Here is a 17,837-nt window from a genome sequence, read left to right as displayed (position 1 = left end):
AGCAGTTTGGAGTCAAAGTTACAGAGGCAAGGCTGTGATGGTTTGGACACCTGCAGAGGAAGGATAGTGGATATATCAGACAAAGGATGATAGATATGGAGCTGCCAGATGGAGGAAAAAAGGAAGACCACAGAGGAGGTTAATGGATGTAGTGAAGGGAAACATGCAGACTGCTGGTGTGACAGAAGGAGATGCTAGAGATAGGGTGAGATGGACTTAGATGACCAATTGTAATCCCCATAAAGGAAGCAGGCCAAAGAAGAAGAAGACAACACATGTTAAAATTGTATTAAGGCTTAAAGTTATTTTTAATTAGGGGACTGGGTACTCTGAATGAAAAATGAAGGCAGTTGGTCTTCCCCTGAGAAGTTAATTTTCCAGTCAAAGAGCATTTTGTTTAAAAGCCAAAATCTTTTGTCCCATTTAATATTACACAAACCTACAGATTCCTACAGCAAATTCGCATAAACAATGTAAAAGATTCAAATTCTGGATGTACAAAGCTGAATTCTTAATAATTAATAACAAGAAGTCAGGTTGTATTGAAGTCCATAGGAAAAGGAGCTATAATGCTATTATGATTTATAACCACAGTAAACTCTTTTTGGATTAGTTTGTGGTCTCAATCTCTAGTCTTATTGAAAAAACAATATATATTGTTTTTACAACATAGTGTTTATTTTGTAAATTGTTACCCTATTTAGAAAAAGATCTATGATAAAGCAGAGTATGCTATAGGGCAGGCCAACCCTGTGATGACTGAGTCGTTTCAGCCTTTGCATGTCACATCCCATTTTTAAAATGGCAATAATGGCAACAATCAAAATGAGCTTGAAGCTTAAGATCACCCACAAACCAATGGATGATGGTTAGGTCCTTGTTTCATATAACTTCCAGCTCTTCTCCAAATAACAGGTGTTAAATAACGTGTTCCAAAGTAATGTTGTAACGCAAAACTGTGCTGAACTCAGTACGTACATGTTCATGTACATTGAGGAGTAAAATGATAGTGGTCTACAGTGGTCCCTTGCTATAACGTTTCGCAGCTTTGCTGTTTCGGGGATTTTTTTTTGTGCAATTTTGCATATATTTTTTTTAAACAGCGCATTGTGTTCTGCGTCCTGATTGATTAACAATGGTCTACAGCCAATCTCGTGCTGTGTCTCCTGTACAGTACAGAATGCATTCAGCTTGTGAAATTTACATAAATCTTTGATTGCTAGTAGTGTGACTCTGAAATTCTGTAATGTGTGTTTGTAAGTTTTCTCCCCAACAAACAACAATGTCGATGAAATGTTTTGCACCGTCAAAGGCACCTGCGGGTTTCATTCTATAATACTGGACTTTTTTTTTCTACAAAGGTTTGAACTTTGAGGGTGTTTAAACAAGAGAGAAAAGTGTGAAAATGTTCATGCCTGTCTGAGAAAAGTGTATAAAGTGTGTAGTGAGGGGTTTTACAGCTTTAAAACATCTATAATAACTGTAAAAAATAAAGTTGGCTTCTTCGCGGATTTATTTTTAGAGCGTAACCCCCGCAATAAACGAAGGAACACTGTACACCTTTTATGGTGTGCTAATATGGACAGTATTAAAAGTAAAAAAAAATGAAAATGTCCATGGACATTACTTTTATTTAGTAAAAATAAATGTAATGTCCATATCAACACTCCTCAAGAGTGACGAGAGCACAATGGTGAAATGCAAACTGTGTCCAGGACAATAAGAACTACATTATACTGCTAACACAGCTTGTGATCTAAGCAAACATCTGCATGGCTGACATGCTAAAGCAAAGCTAGGCAAGAACACAGAATGATGCTAAAGCTGAATGAATGCTGGCTCAGCTCAGCAGCCAGACCCTGAGCTTCAACAGGTAACAAAGACAGTGATGACCTGTCCACCTACCTGTTCATGTTTCTCACATAAGAATCATTGTGTCAGTAGCTTTGAAGCCAGCTAAAGCTTTCTGCTGGTTGCCAACTTTGCTTTGTGTTCATACATAAAAACTAATTGTGTGGGTCCTCATTAGAATCATTGTGTGTGGAACTGTAGCCTGACATTTAAATTGTTAGGTGGTAATTATGTGAAAATATTTTATGATGCAAAAGTAACATGTACTACAATCTACTTTCGCCAGTGAGTAATTCAATAACTTAATACATTACTTTTTTCTGAGAAACGACCCCAACACTGGTCACAAAGGGTTTCAGAAGAAAATGGCAAAGGATAAAATACCAGTGCACATACAACGGTTGACATCACAATGGTTTCACTTATCTTTTAAATGCAGTCTGCGATTTTGATTAAAGTAGTGGACAAGCACACCAAAACTTCCATTTCAATCATCCCACCATCATGGCCAAATTATTTCATTAATATTTATCACTTGGGACAAACTTCTTATTCCATGCCCAACAACTGCAATTACTAGAAATTTTAAAATAAAGTTTTGATTGACTCCACTTGACATTCAAGGTGGCAAAACTAGCCTACTGAACGCTTATTAAGAATAATGACAAACCATTTGATTCTATCCATCCATCCATCCATCTTCATCCGCTTTATCCGAGGCCGGGTCGCGGAGGCAGCAGCCTAAGCAAAGAGGCCCAGACCTCCCTCTCCCCAGCCACCTCCTCCAGCTTATCCGGGGGAACACCAGGGCGTTCCCAGGCCAGCCGAGAGATATAATCTCTCCAGCGTGTCCTGGGTCTGCCCCGGGGCCTCCTCCCGGTGGGACATGCCTGGAACACCTCACCCAGGAGGCGCCCAGGGGGTATCCTTGTCAGATGCCCGAACCACCTCAACTGGCTCCTTTCGATGTGGAGCAGCAGCTGCTCTACTCTGAGCCCCTCCCGGATGGCCGAACTTCTCTCCCTATCTCTGAGGGAGAGGCCAGCCACCCTTCGGAGGAAGCTCATTTCTGCCGCTTGTATCCGCGATCTCGTTCTTTCGGTCACTACCCACAGCTCGTGGCCATAGGTGAGGGTAGGGACGTAGATCGACCGGTAAATTGAGAGCTTCGCTTTTACACTCAGCTCCCTCTTCACCATGACGGACCGGTGCAGCGTCCGCATTACTGCAGCTGCAGCCCCAATCCGTCTGTCGATCTCCGGCTCCCTTCTCCCATCACTCGCGAACAAGACCCCGAGATACTTGAACTCCTCCACTTGGGGCAGGAACTCATCCCCGACCCGGAGTGGGCACTCCACCCTTTCCAGCTGAGAATCATGGCCTCCGATTTGGAGGTGCTGATCCTCATTCCCGCTGCTTCACACTCGGCTGCGAACCGTTCCAGTGCGAGCTGGAGGCCCTCACCCGATGAAGCCAACAGAACCACATCATCCGCAAAAATCAGAGATGAGATTCTGAGGCCACCAAAGCGAAAGCCCTCCGCCACTTGGCTGCGCCTAGAAATCCTGTCCATAAAAATTATGAACAGAACCGGAGACAAAGGGCAGCCCTGGTGGAGCCCATCACCCACCGGGAACGAGTCTGACTTATTGCCGGCGATGCGAACCAAGCTCTTGCAACGGTTGTATAGGGATCGAATGGCCCGTAGCAATGGGCCAGACACCCCATACTCCCGCAACACCTCCCACAGGACACCTCGAGGGACACGGTCGAATGCCTTCTCCAAGTCCACAAAACACATGTAGACTGGTTGAGCAAACTCCCATGCACCCTCAAGTATCCTCGAGACGATAAAGAGCTGGTCCAGTGTTCCACGACCAGGACGAAAACTGCATTGTTCCTCCTGTATCCGAGGTTCGACTAGCGGGTGGGCTCTCCTTTCCAGCACCCTGGCATAGACTTTCCCAGGGAGGCTGAGGAGTGTGATCCCCCTGTAGTTGGAACACACCCTCCGGTCCCCCTTCTTAAAGATGGGGACCACCACCCCGGTCTGCCAGTCCACAGGTACTGCCCCTGATCTCCACGCAACATTGCAGAGGCATTTGATTCTATTTTATACATATTTGAGGTTCACATTATGAGTGATATTTCTGTGTCAGTCTGATTGTTAGTGGAATGAAAGGTGGACTCCGTGACCTGCAATGTGCTGCGACATAATTGAGTAACACTGTAAGTGATACGGTAGGTTGGGAGCCTATAGAAAACCCCCTCCCTATCTCCTTTTTCTCTCTTGATCTTTTAATGTCTCAGCTCTGGTTTGTCTCACTTAATTCTATCTTCCCATCTCCTAATCCATCCATCAATGTCTGTTTGTCTCTCACAGACACACACACCCTCTTCTCCCTTCCTTGACTTGCATCACATCGTTTCTCTTTGCAACTCATTTTCGCTTCCATCATCCTTTCTTTTTTTCCTTCTCCCGTGATGAGTGAGTGAATGAGGGGGTGAGGGAATGGGTGTGGGTGAGCAAGCATAGCCTCTGATGCACTCCTGGTCATTAATAAAAGTTTTATACACAGTCAGGAAATGCATTTGAGCTCCGGTGGCTGGAGCTCCTCTCAGACACACAGGAAATGAGCGCTTGGCCGACAGCCAATCCAGCTATTTCAGGGGTTTGTCCGGAGCCAATCAAGTGGGGCCTGGTCAGTTAATGGATGAGTGGCTCTATTCTTCTCTACACCCAAATATCAGCAACAATTAGAAGGTGTGTGTGTGCGCATTTGTGCATTTGGTATAACTGAGCAACACCTAAAAAGTAGGGACTCCAAAAACCAGCCATGTGCAATCATACCTGACCTGACCCAAATGCAGGATTGGATTAATCCTATGCCCAGGAAAGACTGTAAAGGTCTCAAACATGTCATACTTAACTAGGGCTGCCACGATTAGTCGGCTAGTCACGATTACGTTGACTATTAAAATCGGCGTTTGAAGCTTTGTAAGATTCTGAAAGACGCAGGAATAAGTTGTAGGATTTAAGAGTGTAATAACGGACTGAAACAGAAGATGGCAGCACTGCATGTCCAGGGATGCCAGCTGCCGTTAAACCCCGAAGAAGAAGAAGAAGAAGAAGAAGCAGTGTCCGGTTTCATAGCGGTGTCCATATTTAGTATCCGCATCCTTTGTAGGCCGCAGAGATGGGCAGTAACGCGTAATGCATTACTGTAATCCGATTACTTTTTTCGAGTAACGAGTAAAGTAAGGGATTACCACTGCAAAAAAGGTAATTAGATTACTGTTACTTTCCCGTAAGCACGCTGCGTTACTGCGTTACTAAAACCGTGATTTGTCTCGCTGTCAGTACGTCAGTGTCTCATGACAATGACGCAAGCGAGTGCCCTGTTTGTGGCAACAGCTGTGTGCAGATCAAAAATGGATAATATATTGAGTGCGGGAGAGAGTATGAGCGTGCAGCGTTTAAAGCGTGGAAGTACTGACCTTACTTTGAGTTTGATTTTGTAAAAAGTGACAAAAACATTAGCGTCCACTGCTCACCGTGTGGGAAGAAAACTTCTTTTTACAGCGAAAAAACCCCTAAATGTCCAAGCAAGCACCAAATATGCTGCTGCTGGAATGTGACATTCACAGAGAAACTCGCGTATACTTCCACTGACCGAGAATGTAGCTGTGTAAACTTCAAGTATCTGTTCGGTTTATCAAGACGTCACACATTTTCAAAAGTGCTCCAACGTTTTCGGAGACATCTGTTATCCACCAGCTCGATAGCTAGCCAGGAGAGTTTATTAAAGTCCACCGAAACAAACTATCATCTTGTCTTTATTTTTAGTTAGCACATACCTTAAACAGTTCAAGCTGTAAGCTAATGATAGTTATATAAGAGCAGACGCATGCTGGTGCAATAACTGTACGTTTTACGTCCAATGGATGCATGATCTGATTAGTCGACTAATCGCAAAAATAATCAGTGACTAGTCGACTATCAAAATAATCGTTTGTGGCAGCCCTATATGAAACACTTAAAGGATGGGCATAAATTTAAAGGATTTGGATTACATTGGACATTTATGTGACATTCCTTGTCTGTTCCATTCCACAGCATTCTATCAGTGTTGCAGTAATAATTCTGATATGATGATGTCCAGCGGATATAATGTTCACCATCACAGTAAATCAACATTTACTCTTTAACAAGATTTGAGCACACAGCCCAGCTAACACTGATATGCATGTATCCAGATGAAATGAGATGATAGATGCCTTTCACAATATATCATCAAGCAAGCAGGCTTCTTGGTTCTGGACAGTGAGTGTAGCAGGAGCACTGATGAGTTAAAAAGGCACTGTCAAGGTGAAGCACTCTGGTTGAACTCTTGCAAAGCTGTGCACCACAACAGGGCAGTTTTACTTTGCTTGTTTGTTTCTAGCAGAAACATTTCCTACTTATATACGGTATATAAACACATGTCTGTCCCGTCTGTGAGCGCAGAACAACAACTCACAAAGCCGCAGCTCGGAGATGACGTCACACATATGGGTCCAAAGTAGGAAAACCCGGACATTTTCATCAATCTCGAAAATCTCCCTGGATGCCCCGGACAGAAAGTGAAAAGTGGACATGTCTGGGGAAAAGAGGATGGTTGGTAGCTTGCTATTTTCAATCTAAAGATGATACACCATGTTCTGACTGAGGGATTTCTGAAAAACTGAATCTAAAGCATAAAGCTCTGTTATCATGTCAGACATAAATGAAGACAGTAAACTAAACTGTGGCAATGTTTGTCAGGTTACTGAAGTTGGGCTAGTTGGTATATAATGGTGGCTAACTAGAGAGCTATGTTTAGGATAATATAAACACATTAGCGCAGTGCGATGAATGCTAACTTTTTCCCCTACATAAAAGTTATTAACGTAGCAAATGCCAATGGACAGAGTAAAAATTACAATCTACATGGCAGGAAAAAGAATTTCAATCAGGAGAAGATCTGAGATCTTCTCTCAGTCTCCAGCCACACAAGTACTGGACTGAATCAGTCCAGTACTTGTGCAAGTTTGGGTTGAAATTGTCATCACTATGTTATGGAGGAGGTCATGAGAGAGGTACAAGAGTGGGTGTCTACAGTCAACTGTAAAACATGGTAGAGGCTGTGTCGTGGTTTGTGACTGCATTCAGCCAGTGGTGTTGGGGATCTTATCAAATCTGATGGAATTATAAAAGCAGAAAAGCACCATCAGTTTTCATCCACCATACAATTCCCTCTGGAAAGCATTTGATTCACAGATTCATTTTTCATCAACACAGTAAAAGGATACCTGGATAGAAAAAAACAGAACACTATCAGGCATTGGTTGACCTTTCCAGAGCCTGGATCTAAGCACTAACGTAGTGTGAAATCATCTTGACAAGCATCAGAACAAAAGGAGACAAACACCCAAAGAAGAGCTTTGAAAGTCTTTAAAGAAACCTGTGGAATTATTCCTGAAGACTACTTAAAGAAGTTAAAAGAAAGCTTGCATAAGAGAGTTCAGGCCTGGGTGATGAATAAAGGTAGTCATGCCAATTACTGACTTTTAAGACTTTTGTTAAAATGTATTTAGTTTTTTTTCAATAAATCACTGCACCTAGTTTTTCTTTTCCAAGAAAAATATAACGACAAAACAAGGGGTAACTCAAGGCCTTTGTACAGCACTGTACACCAACACATATATGCAAAGGTAGATAGAGATAGCAAACTGATGATGATACACTATGAGTAAAGGAAATCAAATCAAGATGATGGGAAGAATGCAAGACCATGTAACCATCCATATCTTTTAGTAGGATGGTTACTATAGTCATAAAAAGTCTAATCTCAGCTCCACCCAGTTTCCTTCCTTATAAGCTAAATTTGGAATTTCTGGCACTTGGCATTGCCATGAAGGAGGGTAAACCCAAACTTCAGGGTTCAAAACACATGTTCGGAAACCACACAGGGAACCACATGGCAGCACTCTTTTTACAGCCTGTGGTTTAACTAGTCTACAAACTTTCATCATTCCTCACCTTTAACTAAAAACCATGTCAAGCAAAACCACTAAAATGACTCATCAGTCATTTCACATCGATTCATCAAACCCGTCAGCACTGCAGTTCTCAGACTAACCTTGAAGCATATGAAGTAAGGAGATATTTCCCCCTTGCTTCCTGTCTGACTGTTCAGCCAGGCACTTCAGATAAAAGCAGTGAAAGGAAAGAGTGTGTGTGTGCACTTCTGTTCACGTGACAGACATACTGTAATGTGTTGTGTAAGTTGATACCCATGTGCTTCATGGGTGGGACGCCTCTTCCATATCCAGAAGGCATTTGTTATTGCAGCACAATGTGACACATAACAAAAATCACACACACACACACACACACACACACACACACACACACAATCACAATCACAAAGAGTGCCTCCAGAGTGTGGAGCGCCGGCAGAAATGAATGACTTTGTCAACTGTGTGCTGTAAACCAGGCCATTTGGAATTGATCTCTGCATGACCCAGAACATCTTTCTATCTCTCCCCCTCTTTATCACACACACATTTGTAGTTATTTTCATCAGCTGGCATGCAACTTTCATGTTAGACGAGCAAGAGTTTGCATTTGCTACACATAAAAAGAATGTATAGGCCCGTGTCTATGGATTCTCATTTGTCTTTTATACATTTTCCACACAAATGAGTTCAGTTATGCAGAAAAGTTGAAGTTTTTTGGGAAATTTTGTTTGACAACAATGTCAGGATACAATCTCAAAACATGACATCAGAAATAGCAGCAGCCTTTAGTTTGCATGGAAGACAGTGATCTGTCTGCAAATACTCCCCAACTACTCACTAAGTGGTTGTGAAAGAATAAGATGCACATCAGAAATGGCTGTTGACTGATGACTGTTCATCTCATCAAAATTCTTATTTCATGATATCAGTGATATAGCAACAACGTGCATTTACCACCATCATCATCTATTAATGATTTATTGCCTAAAACAAGAACTACTTTACCAAACCCAGTACTTTGCAGAATATGGAGGAAACTTGTTCTTGATAAAGATGGAAATAACCCAGAGTTCAGAGGAGTAGATGCTAGAAGCTGGTGATGTGCAACCAAAAAGTAAGCTTAGCTGAGCTTTGCTGGAGTGCTCACTAGCTGCCCTCCATATGACAGGAAGAGTGAGCTGTGGATTGAAGTTACTGATGTGGTAAGTTACCAATACATTTGCACTTTGAAACACCAATGACAGTAGCTCACCGAAAAAGGATGGAGATTGCCCTTCATTTTGTTTGCATTACTAAATGCTGCTACCTGGAAGCTGCAGTCACCAAAAAAACCCCCATCCAGTATTGCTTTAAATATCACACAAATTTTCTTAAAATAGGTCTAATTTTGATAATTAAAAGTTAGTGAGTTTTGCAGACAGGCTGCTGTCTTCCATGCATACTAAAGGTGACTGAGGCAATCACAAGAAGGTCTTTGATGGAGCACTTTGCAACTGATTTCACCCAGTGAAAGCCAGCAACCTTTTGCAAATGGTCACCAACTAGTGTGGGACTACACAGTTTTCAGTTATCTCAAGGCCTATCTGACTGAGGGCTAAGGAAGATAAAACATAGCTGTCGTGAAGGGTCATCCACGACAGCTATGTTTTATCTTAGCTGGGCAGTTATTGTCAGGCAGCCATCAATTTTCATAATGTAAATTGTTCCCATATTCAAGCTGTATTTTTAACCTTCAACACAAACAAAACATGATATGAATACTGACCTTTTGTACATTTCATAACACACTTCTAAGTTACCATAAGGTTTTTTGTTTGGTAATTTATTATTGAAAAATGCTCTTTAGATTTTAGGTAAAGGAAAGGGCCTTAATTGAAGGTAGTTTTGGTTTCCTTTAGATAATCTAATTGTCTTTGTCTTTACCCCCTCTCCTCAGCATCTCTATCAGCAGTTTGTTTCATCTCAGATGCTTTCCTCAACAGGAAACAGAGCTCCCCTCACCCCCATTAGGGACTAGTGTCCAGTTACCTTAATGTGTGTGTGCGTGTGTGGACTACACGCTTGTATGCTTGCACAGTGCATCTTGCTCTAGCCAGGATCCTGCTGAGTAAGGGCGCAGACCAAAAAAAGACAAAAAGCTCGTACACACGAACACATGGATGCACGAGCATCCTCACACACAAACATATACACACACACACACACAAAAGATGAGGTTCATATTTCAGTTATGTAGCATATTGTCAGTGATGTCACTTGTCCTAATGGAACAAATGAATGAATGAATTTCAATGTCTTCCTTCCTCTCCCCCCCCCTATTGACCACAGTTAAGTTCTGTGTAACATTTATAGTCCTAACAATCCTAAAATGTTTTCATTTAGAAAACTGCATTAACAGCTTCACAGCAGAGAAGCAGTCATGACACGGGGGTCCGTGATGCACTTATTGTCAAAATTACCAACATAATAATTTGGCACAGACGCCACAGTGAATTAAAGGTTGTGTGATTTCCCAAAGCACAAGAGAACTTTTGTACCCATCAGTCCTTCCATGATCTTAAACAGTTATCCAGCTTTGGGTTGTGGGTGATGCTGGATACTAACTTATTTTTCATAGGATCAGGGTTGGTGTACACTCTAGACAAGCTAAAGAAGAAAGAGAACAACACACATACACACTTATGGCCAATTTAAAATAATAACTGAATCCACCATGGATGTCTTTGGACTTTCGGAGGAACATGGGCAAACTACAGGTAAAGGGGGAACATGTAAGCGTCACACAGACAGCTCCCAGCTGACTGCAAGATTCAAGTCCACAACCTGTCAATGACCACCTGAAGTGCTGTGAAATTAATAATAAAAAATGTCTAATTATGATGATTTTAGCAATTAGAAATTTTTAAAACTCTATGAGAGTTTGTTCATTTCCACGCTCTTTATTTGCGAATAGAGAATACACAGGAAATCGGACGGCTCAGACAGAGCTAAACATGCTTAAATCTCTAATTTCTAGATTAATTTTACTTTGTATGAAGGCAGTATACTCTTAAATGGATGTGGATTCCATTATTCTGTGTTACAACAATGTTATCAGTGGAAGTAATGGTTGTATTGAGAACAAATGGATACATCTCTTAAGAGATGGTATCTTATTAATGTTCTGCGAGAGGTCTCTCGTTCTGTTAAAAGGGTTCTTCCTCACCAGGGGATTCTTGGATCGTTGGGGTTACCACTCTAATGCTGTAGCATTTCTACCCTACAATATATAGATCACTCTTGTTCCATCCATCCATCTTCTTCTGCTTAAAGCTGCAGGTAGAAGGGTTGGAGCCTACTTCAGTTGCCACAGGGTGAGCCGGGGTACACCCTGGACAGGTTGCCAGTTTGTAACAGGGCTAACACAGAGAGACAGACAACCATTCATACTCACATTAATGCCTATGGGAAGTTTAGAATCACCAGTTAACCTAGCCTCACTAACTGCATGTCTTTGGAGTGAGGGAGGAGAAAACCTATGCACACATGGTGAGAACATGCAAACTCCACACAGAAAATGTCATTTTGTGAAGACATATGCTTGCTTTGTTAGCTGGACTGGTTAACCTACTGTTGGCTGTCTACACATGAGTGAGATCGACAGCTTTTACGTGCTATTGCACTGGTCTAAAATCAGAAAAAACCCCAAGTAGTTTGCAAAACAACCAACCAACCAACCAACCAACCAACCAACCATCTGGAGCCAAATTATATCACATTATGAAAAGCAGAAGTGGCACTAAGCCCAGCAGCCACTACACAAAATTCACTTCATGTTATACTCCTCATTGGAAACACTGAGCAAACTTTGAATTAAACTGGTTTGGGCTACATCGGATAGAGAAAAACATCAAGAATCAGCACCTGTTTATTAGTTAACACAGTGCGTTCTGCTCTGTCATGTTCAGACAGCAGAGAATTGAATTTAATTCAGTGATGGGAGAGGGAGGAGTTAGAGAGGAAGGGAGGAGGAGGGGTAACTGGACTGTGTATCTGTGTGACAGAGAGAGAGGGAGTGAGAGAAAGTGCATGCAGCTCTCAGTCATTCATCTCTTGGAGAGTGGCGAGGAAACTACAGCACAAAGAGAAACACAAGATAAAAAATAAAGTTCTGCGATCAGTTTCTCAATTAAGACTTTTTTCTCATCACCGTTTATTTTTGCAACCAAAAGAACTGAGCTGCAGATATTTCACTTTGCTCCTTCCGCTCTCCGTGGAGATATTCCCATTTCTCTCTCCTGCAGCAGAGGACAATTTTCTGTCCGTGAAAACTGAGAAAATTTACAAGCGCCAAAACTGTGCCTGCTTTTGAGACTGTGCATCAGAAGGCTCAGTGGTAACTTGAATGCCTTGGACAGAGAGAGTGGAGCCCTTCTTTGCTGTGTGTGTGAAAGGAATGGTTGGGCTTTTTTGAGGAGGTGGAGGAGGAGGTGACCTCAGGAGGACAGCACCACGATCGTGGTGCTCTGGGAAAAAGCTCCGGGAAGAGGAGGAGGAGGAGGGCGCGTCGTGCTGGGGAAGAGCATCCTCCCAGCCTCTTTGTCACCCTCAGGCACACACCCTTAGGACAGCAGGAGTTCAGTAATCTTATAAAATTAACTGGAGAGGAGAAAATAACTCCCTGCTGTACAATAAAGTGAGTTTAATTAAAATATTTAAAAAAACTAATAAAAAAGTACATCAACTCAAATTTCACAGACATATAGACACATCTATAAATCATACATACACACAGACAACCAGGACGCCCCAGCTCACTGCTGCAGAATGGATCTCGCACCAATCGGAGGTAAGCATAAATTCATCCTGTTGCCATCTGATCTGCTGATGGACTATTAATGATTTGCATGAAATTGATATTTTCATTAATTTCTTTTTTATTGAAATCAGTGATTACGGATTAAGTTTTTTTCCAGCTTTGCAGGTTTTTTGTACTTCATACTTGGGCATCATTTTAGTTAAATTCATTTAAGTTCTTTTTCTGGGTTCTCTAAATAAAGACCCTGTTCTGACTCACTTGCTTAAATGAAAATAAGCTGTTCACTATGTTGCAAATTTTCAAGCTCAACCATCTCTATACTCAAAAGTTCTTTATATGATTAACTGATAAGTTTATTGTAATACAGTGGGAGTTTGAGTAGCACCTACCAAAAAAAAAATAAATCAAAATTTTCCAAAAATGAAGTCTCGCTTTTTCAAAATGAAACCAAAAAGTTTGCAGAACATCAAGGCAACCTTCTGATCTTCATGTAAATCCAGCTGAAAATCATCATTTCCTGTCGATTTCATCTCTTGACGTGGTAAAACGGCATCAGAACTTTTCAAAGCCTCAGTGCACATGAACCTAACATCAACTGCAAGCCAGCTCCTTGATAACCAATGGTCAAATTCACTGATCACTGCCCTACTATGTTTGCAACATTTTTTTCCAAAAGATCGGGTCTTGTCCCTTCCTCTCTTTCTTGTGTTTGTCTTGGCTGCTGGAGAAACAGTCAGGAAGAGATGGGTTTTACTCTTGAATCTGTACTCTCTATAAATACATATTACACATGTAAAACAAGCAAAAGGTGGCTCCATTCAGTCATTTAGCGGTACTGAATCTTTGTTGTCAATTTTTACTTTTATATTTATGTTTTGAAACAATAACAACTACTGCACAAGGTCTGGTGACTTTAATCAAACGCTTTTAAATTACCGGGAGGTGCGATCAAACAACCAAATGCAATGGTGTACTATAATCCTATTAGCCAACTGTTTCTGCATGTTAACATCAGTATGTGTGTGCGGGGAACTGCGACGGGGACATGTGGGGTTGGGATTGATTGTCCTCAAGGTCGGATGCAGAATGTCAATACCCATCTCCGCTGGGGTGGGACTGGAGGGGTGGGTGGATGAGAAACTGATGGGATGGACCGATGGGATAGCATGAAAGAAAAAGAAAGTGAATGGGATTAGAGGAGTGGCAATGCTAGGCAGAGGGGCTGACCATGAAGGGATGGATGGATTGTAGAGGAAAACTATGACGAGACAAAAAAGAATGATAAGATGTTTGAAGATAGGGATGGGATGGATGGAGATGGAACGCAACAGGAGCTAATACACTTCCTAATAAACTAGAGAACCACAAACTTATCAGATTTTGGGAAGATTCAATCAAATCAAACACAAACTTGTGCTAACTGTGCATAAGGTCATCAGATGTCACCTGACTGTAAGGCAGTCATCAGAAAAGTCAAACATATTTACAGGAGTTTTATTTTCCCCAAACAAAATCCTCCAAATAGTCAATCCAGTGATGTCATACAGTTTAGATTTGAATTTTATACTTTTTATGACAATAACAGTAAAAAGATGCCACTAGTTCCCTCTTTAAATGTATATTTCTTTTATTTACCTTCAGAAAGAAATACATAATGTTGCTTATATGCTCGTAATATCTCAGTCGTCTTTAGGGCTTGAAAAAAGATGGAAAATGGACTTCTTTTGCTTAAAGAAGTCCATTTTCCTTTTAAATTAAAGATCTTTACAAATATATTCTCAGGATTTTCTAATAAAACGCTTAATGTGATCTGAATTTTCCACTGGCTTCTCTGGACTGTTGTCGCTTGCTTACTCCGAACAATCAAACATCACATTTGGCTCTACGTCTAAGATAACTAGTCACAATCTCGTAACTTTTCCCTTCTGTTATAAAAGAACAAATAAAATATTCAAAATATATATTATATAACATATAACAGAATAAAATGAGAAAGCTGATGATTTGCTTCAAATCTATGGTACTACGAGAGTGTGAAACAAGCAACAGGTGTGAATCTTTACCGTCGCGTTCGTGTTTCAGGCCTCATGTGGTTGATGTTATTCAGTCTTTAGTTGTCCTTAAACTTCAAATCACAGATTGTATAACACCAACGATGTTTGTACAAGAAGCTAGAATTTGGAAACCACTGATTTAAGAAAACTAAACTGACCGGAGTACAGGAAATATACATAAAAAATGTATTAATACAAACACTCAAATATGGTACTTTTACAGAAAGTGAAAGAAGTGTTTTTCTCCATTAGGAAAACTACTTGCATACTTTTATACTCTCTCATACCCCTAAACCAGTTTGGTAGAGCATGCAACTCGAATCACAAAGACAAGCTGGGCTTTTTAAGCGTTCAGCACAAATGTCACCACTTGGTTGGTACTTATTGCCTCCACTAAGCTGCTATGTTTTTGGTAATGTTTGCATGCATGCATGTGAGTGCATGCAGGTGTAGAGTGGGGTCATGTTAACAATCCATTTAATCCACAAAGGTCGTCAATGTCAACTTTAACAACTAAAAACTAAAAATAAATCCTTATTACTATAGGTCTTACAAGTGTGGTGTGTATTGCCAAGATATAGAAAGTGCACGATAAAGATTTAAAAAATCATGTCACATTTGACCTTTGACCTCTCCTTGAAGGTCAATAGATTGATCAGAAGGCCAAAGTGGTAATAAAGCCACATAGAGCAATTTTAAATGACAATAGGTGGTCAGACTGAGAAGAACATGCCGGCATGGGATACTTTTTGAGTATAGTTGGTTAATTTTGTTGCACGCTGAAGTATTTGATGAGAAAATCAATGCTGATCGAGTCGGTATCAAGGTTTCATTTGTCTCTGCTGACAACACATGTGAGAAATGTGCATTCTTATCATACTTTCATGATGTTTAGACTGCGTCCCCTTTGTTACTGTTAATGAAGTACTGCTCGTTCTCACACATTTCTTCTAACTTGTTTAGTCTTAAATCAGTCTTTTTTTCTCCTTCTGGGCCTCTAAGTCACACAATCTATTAGTAAATCCACTGCTAGCCACTTTCACGTGTGAACTTAGAGGTCGGGACATTGAAGTTGTCCTCACTAAGGTGTAGCACAAAGAAGAAGCAGTCCATCCAAACAGTCAAGATTAATATTGTCACCATAAAATCAGACATCGCTCAGACTTTGTACAAAGGAGCTGAAAGTTTGTTTGACATCACAAAGACTGAAAAGTTGAAGAAACATATAGAGCAGTGTGAAGTCTGACCTTTAGGCTCACAGGGCTTAATCCTAACCTCATTATTAGAAATATTGACTACGTTTATGTTGAGGATCCATCATTTGTGATGCAACTTCTATCAGATAAAACAAGGAAAAGCATAATTGGTCTACTTTAATATCTTGTCCAACCAGCTGACTATTTCTAGACAGTTTCAGGGGTGTAGGCGTGAAAATAACATTATTGAACGTAAAGTTCTTATTAGGAAGTAACTTAACTGGTCTGAACCAGAAAAGATCTTATGGGTACTGTGGTAGAGCCTTTATAACGTCTAAAATGTACCTAAAAATCACGACAGTAAACTCAAATCCAAATCAGCAACGCTCGAACTATTTAGTTCCAACTCCAAACGTCATCTATTGATCCATATTCGTGCCTACAGCTAAATCTATAGTGGGCAGAATTGTACACTTAATGGTGCAGATCAAGATGGCAGCCTGCCATGTACCGTAATATGAACAGTAGCCTATAAGCGATCACTATTTCATCCATCGGTACTTTTTAAAAAAACATACTGATTTCTCAACATAACAGTTCATGTTATTGGCCGTCTATAACTTAGTTTTACATAAATTATGTGTCAGGAAAAAGAAAAAAAGTGTAACTTATGTGCAGCTCCTGAAACAAATCTCCACCACTTTCATTTTTATGATTACTAATTTCACCATCCCTTACTCATGCGCTGTCTCTTCCCTTCCTCTTTTGCTGCTTCCCCTCCTGTCCCACCCCCTCTGCCTGGACTTGCTGGTCTGCAGTGTCTATTTCAGTCTTTCCGTTGGGGTCAGATTCGGCACATCCGGTATCTCATCCAGTTTATTGTCATTCAATCCTGCTGCGCTCCCGGAGGGCATCAAGAGGAAGGCCCCTGGGTCTTAGTGCCTGATTGGCCAAACACGCATGTACATACAGCTGGAATTTGAGCAGAATGGATTAAAATCTATATCTAGTACAGTTGGGTCTTGTAGTGCTCCATTATGAGTCCAAAGTCTTTACATACAACAGCAAAGTACATGAATATGTAACTTATTTGCCTAGAAGTATAAAATTCAAATGAGAGGTCTGTGGCAATTAGAAGCTTTACAGTCCATCATTATTTTTTCATAGATCAAATCATATTTCAATATTGAAGGTTTTCTGTAGTTATAGATTAGTTTTCTTGTGTTAAAATAGCTCCAAGTTTTACACTGGGAAATCAGGCAGCTCAATAGTAGGAAAAGTAACAAAGACAGCATGGGATTAATGGTCTAAGCATGGCACTGCAATGGTATCCCACAGGCACCGTGCAGACCTCATAATGACTCATAATGTGGGTGATTCTTGTTTCTAAGAAGACAGAAGTAGAAGTAAAAAAAAAAAAAAAAAAAGCATTAAATGTAATTAAAATTCTCCATGTTGTCTGCACAATAGCTAATATAATAGCTAATCCTTGAGCTAACAGGAAAGGGAAATGGATTTTCAAATGAGGAGTGGAATTGCCATTTTAAATGTCAGAAATAAATCTTTGATTCTGGAAACCATTTAATTATTTTTCTTTTTCAAATTGTTTTTTAAAAATGATTTTGAAAATTATTTTTTTAATGTGGAATTTAAAAATGTTTTTTAATTGAGTTTCATTCTTTTTTTGTAAAATCATTTTCGATTTGAAGTATTTATTGATGGATTAATGATTCATTTTGAAAAATAGATTTAAAAATAGTGTTTTTATTTAAAATTGTATTATTAAATAATAAATTACTGTAGTAATGCTTGAATAAATAAAATAATTAAAAAATGAATTTGCAAATACATAATTTATTGTACAATTCATGATTTAAGCACAGAATTCATTATTTC

At 40.3% G+C, this 17,837-nt stretch overlaps 1 protein-coding gene across 1 annotated transcript in view; it reads left to right on the top strand.

The window, feature by feature from the left end:
- Nucleotides 1–11,970: 11,970 nt before the first annotated feature.
- The window catches only part of LOC102203595 (protein sprouty homolog 3), a 15,931-nt gene continuing 10,064 nt past the window's right edge, over nucleotides 11,971–17,837 (top strand). The window contains exon 1 of the mRNA XM_005725427.1: nucleotides 11,971–12,721. The gene's annotated coding sequence lies outside the window, so the exon portion shown is untranslated. The remainder of the gene's footprint in view (nucleotides 12,722–17,837) is intronic.

Source organism: Pundamilia nyererei, unplaced genomic scaffold (assembly GCF_000239375.1).
Source record: "Pundamilia nyererei isolate P.nyererei 1_Seehausen unplaced genomic scaffold, PunNye1.0 scaffold00015, whole genome shotgun sequence".
NCBI classification, from domain to species: domain Eukaryota; kingdom Metazoa; phylum Chordata; class Actinopteri; order Cichliformes; family Cichlidae; genus Pundamilia; species Pundamilia nyererei.
The sequence above is the reverse complement of the archived record's forward strand: the minus strand, read 5'-3'. Positions and strand labels throughout refer to the sequence as shown.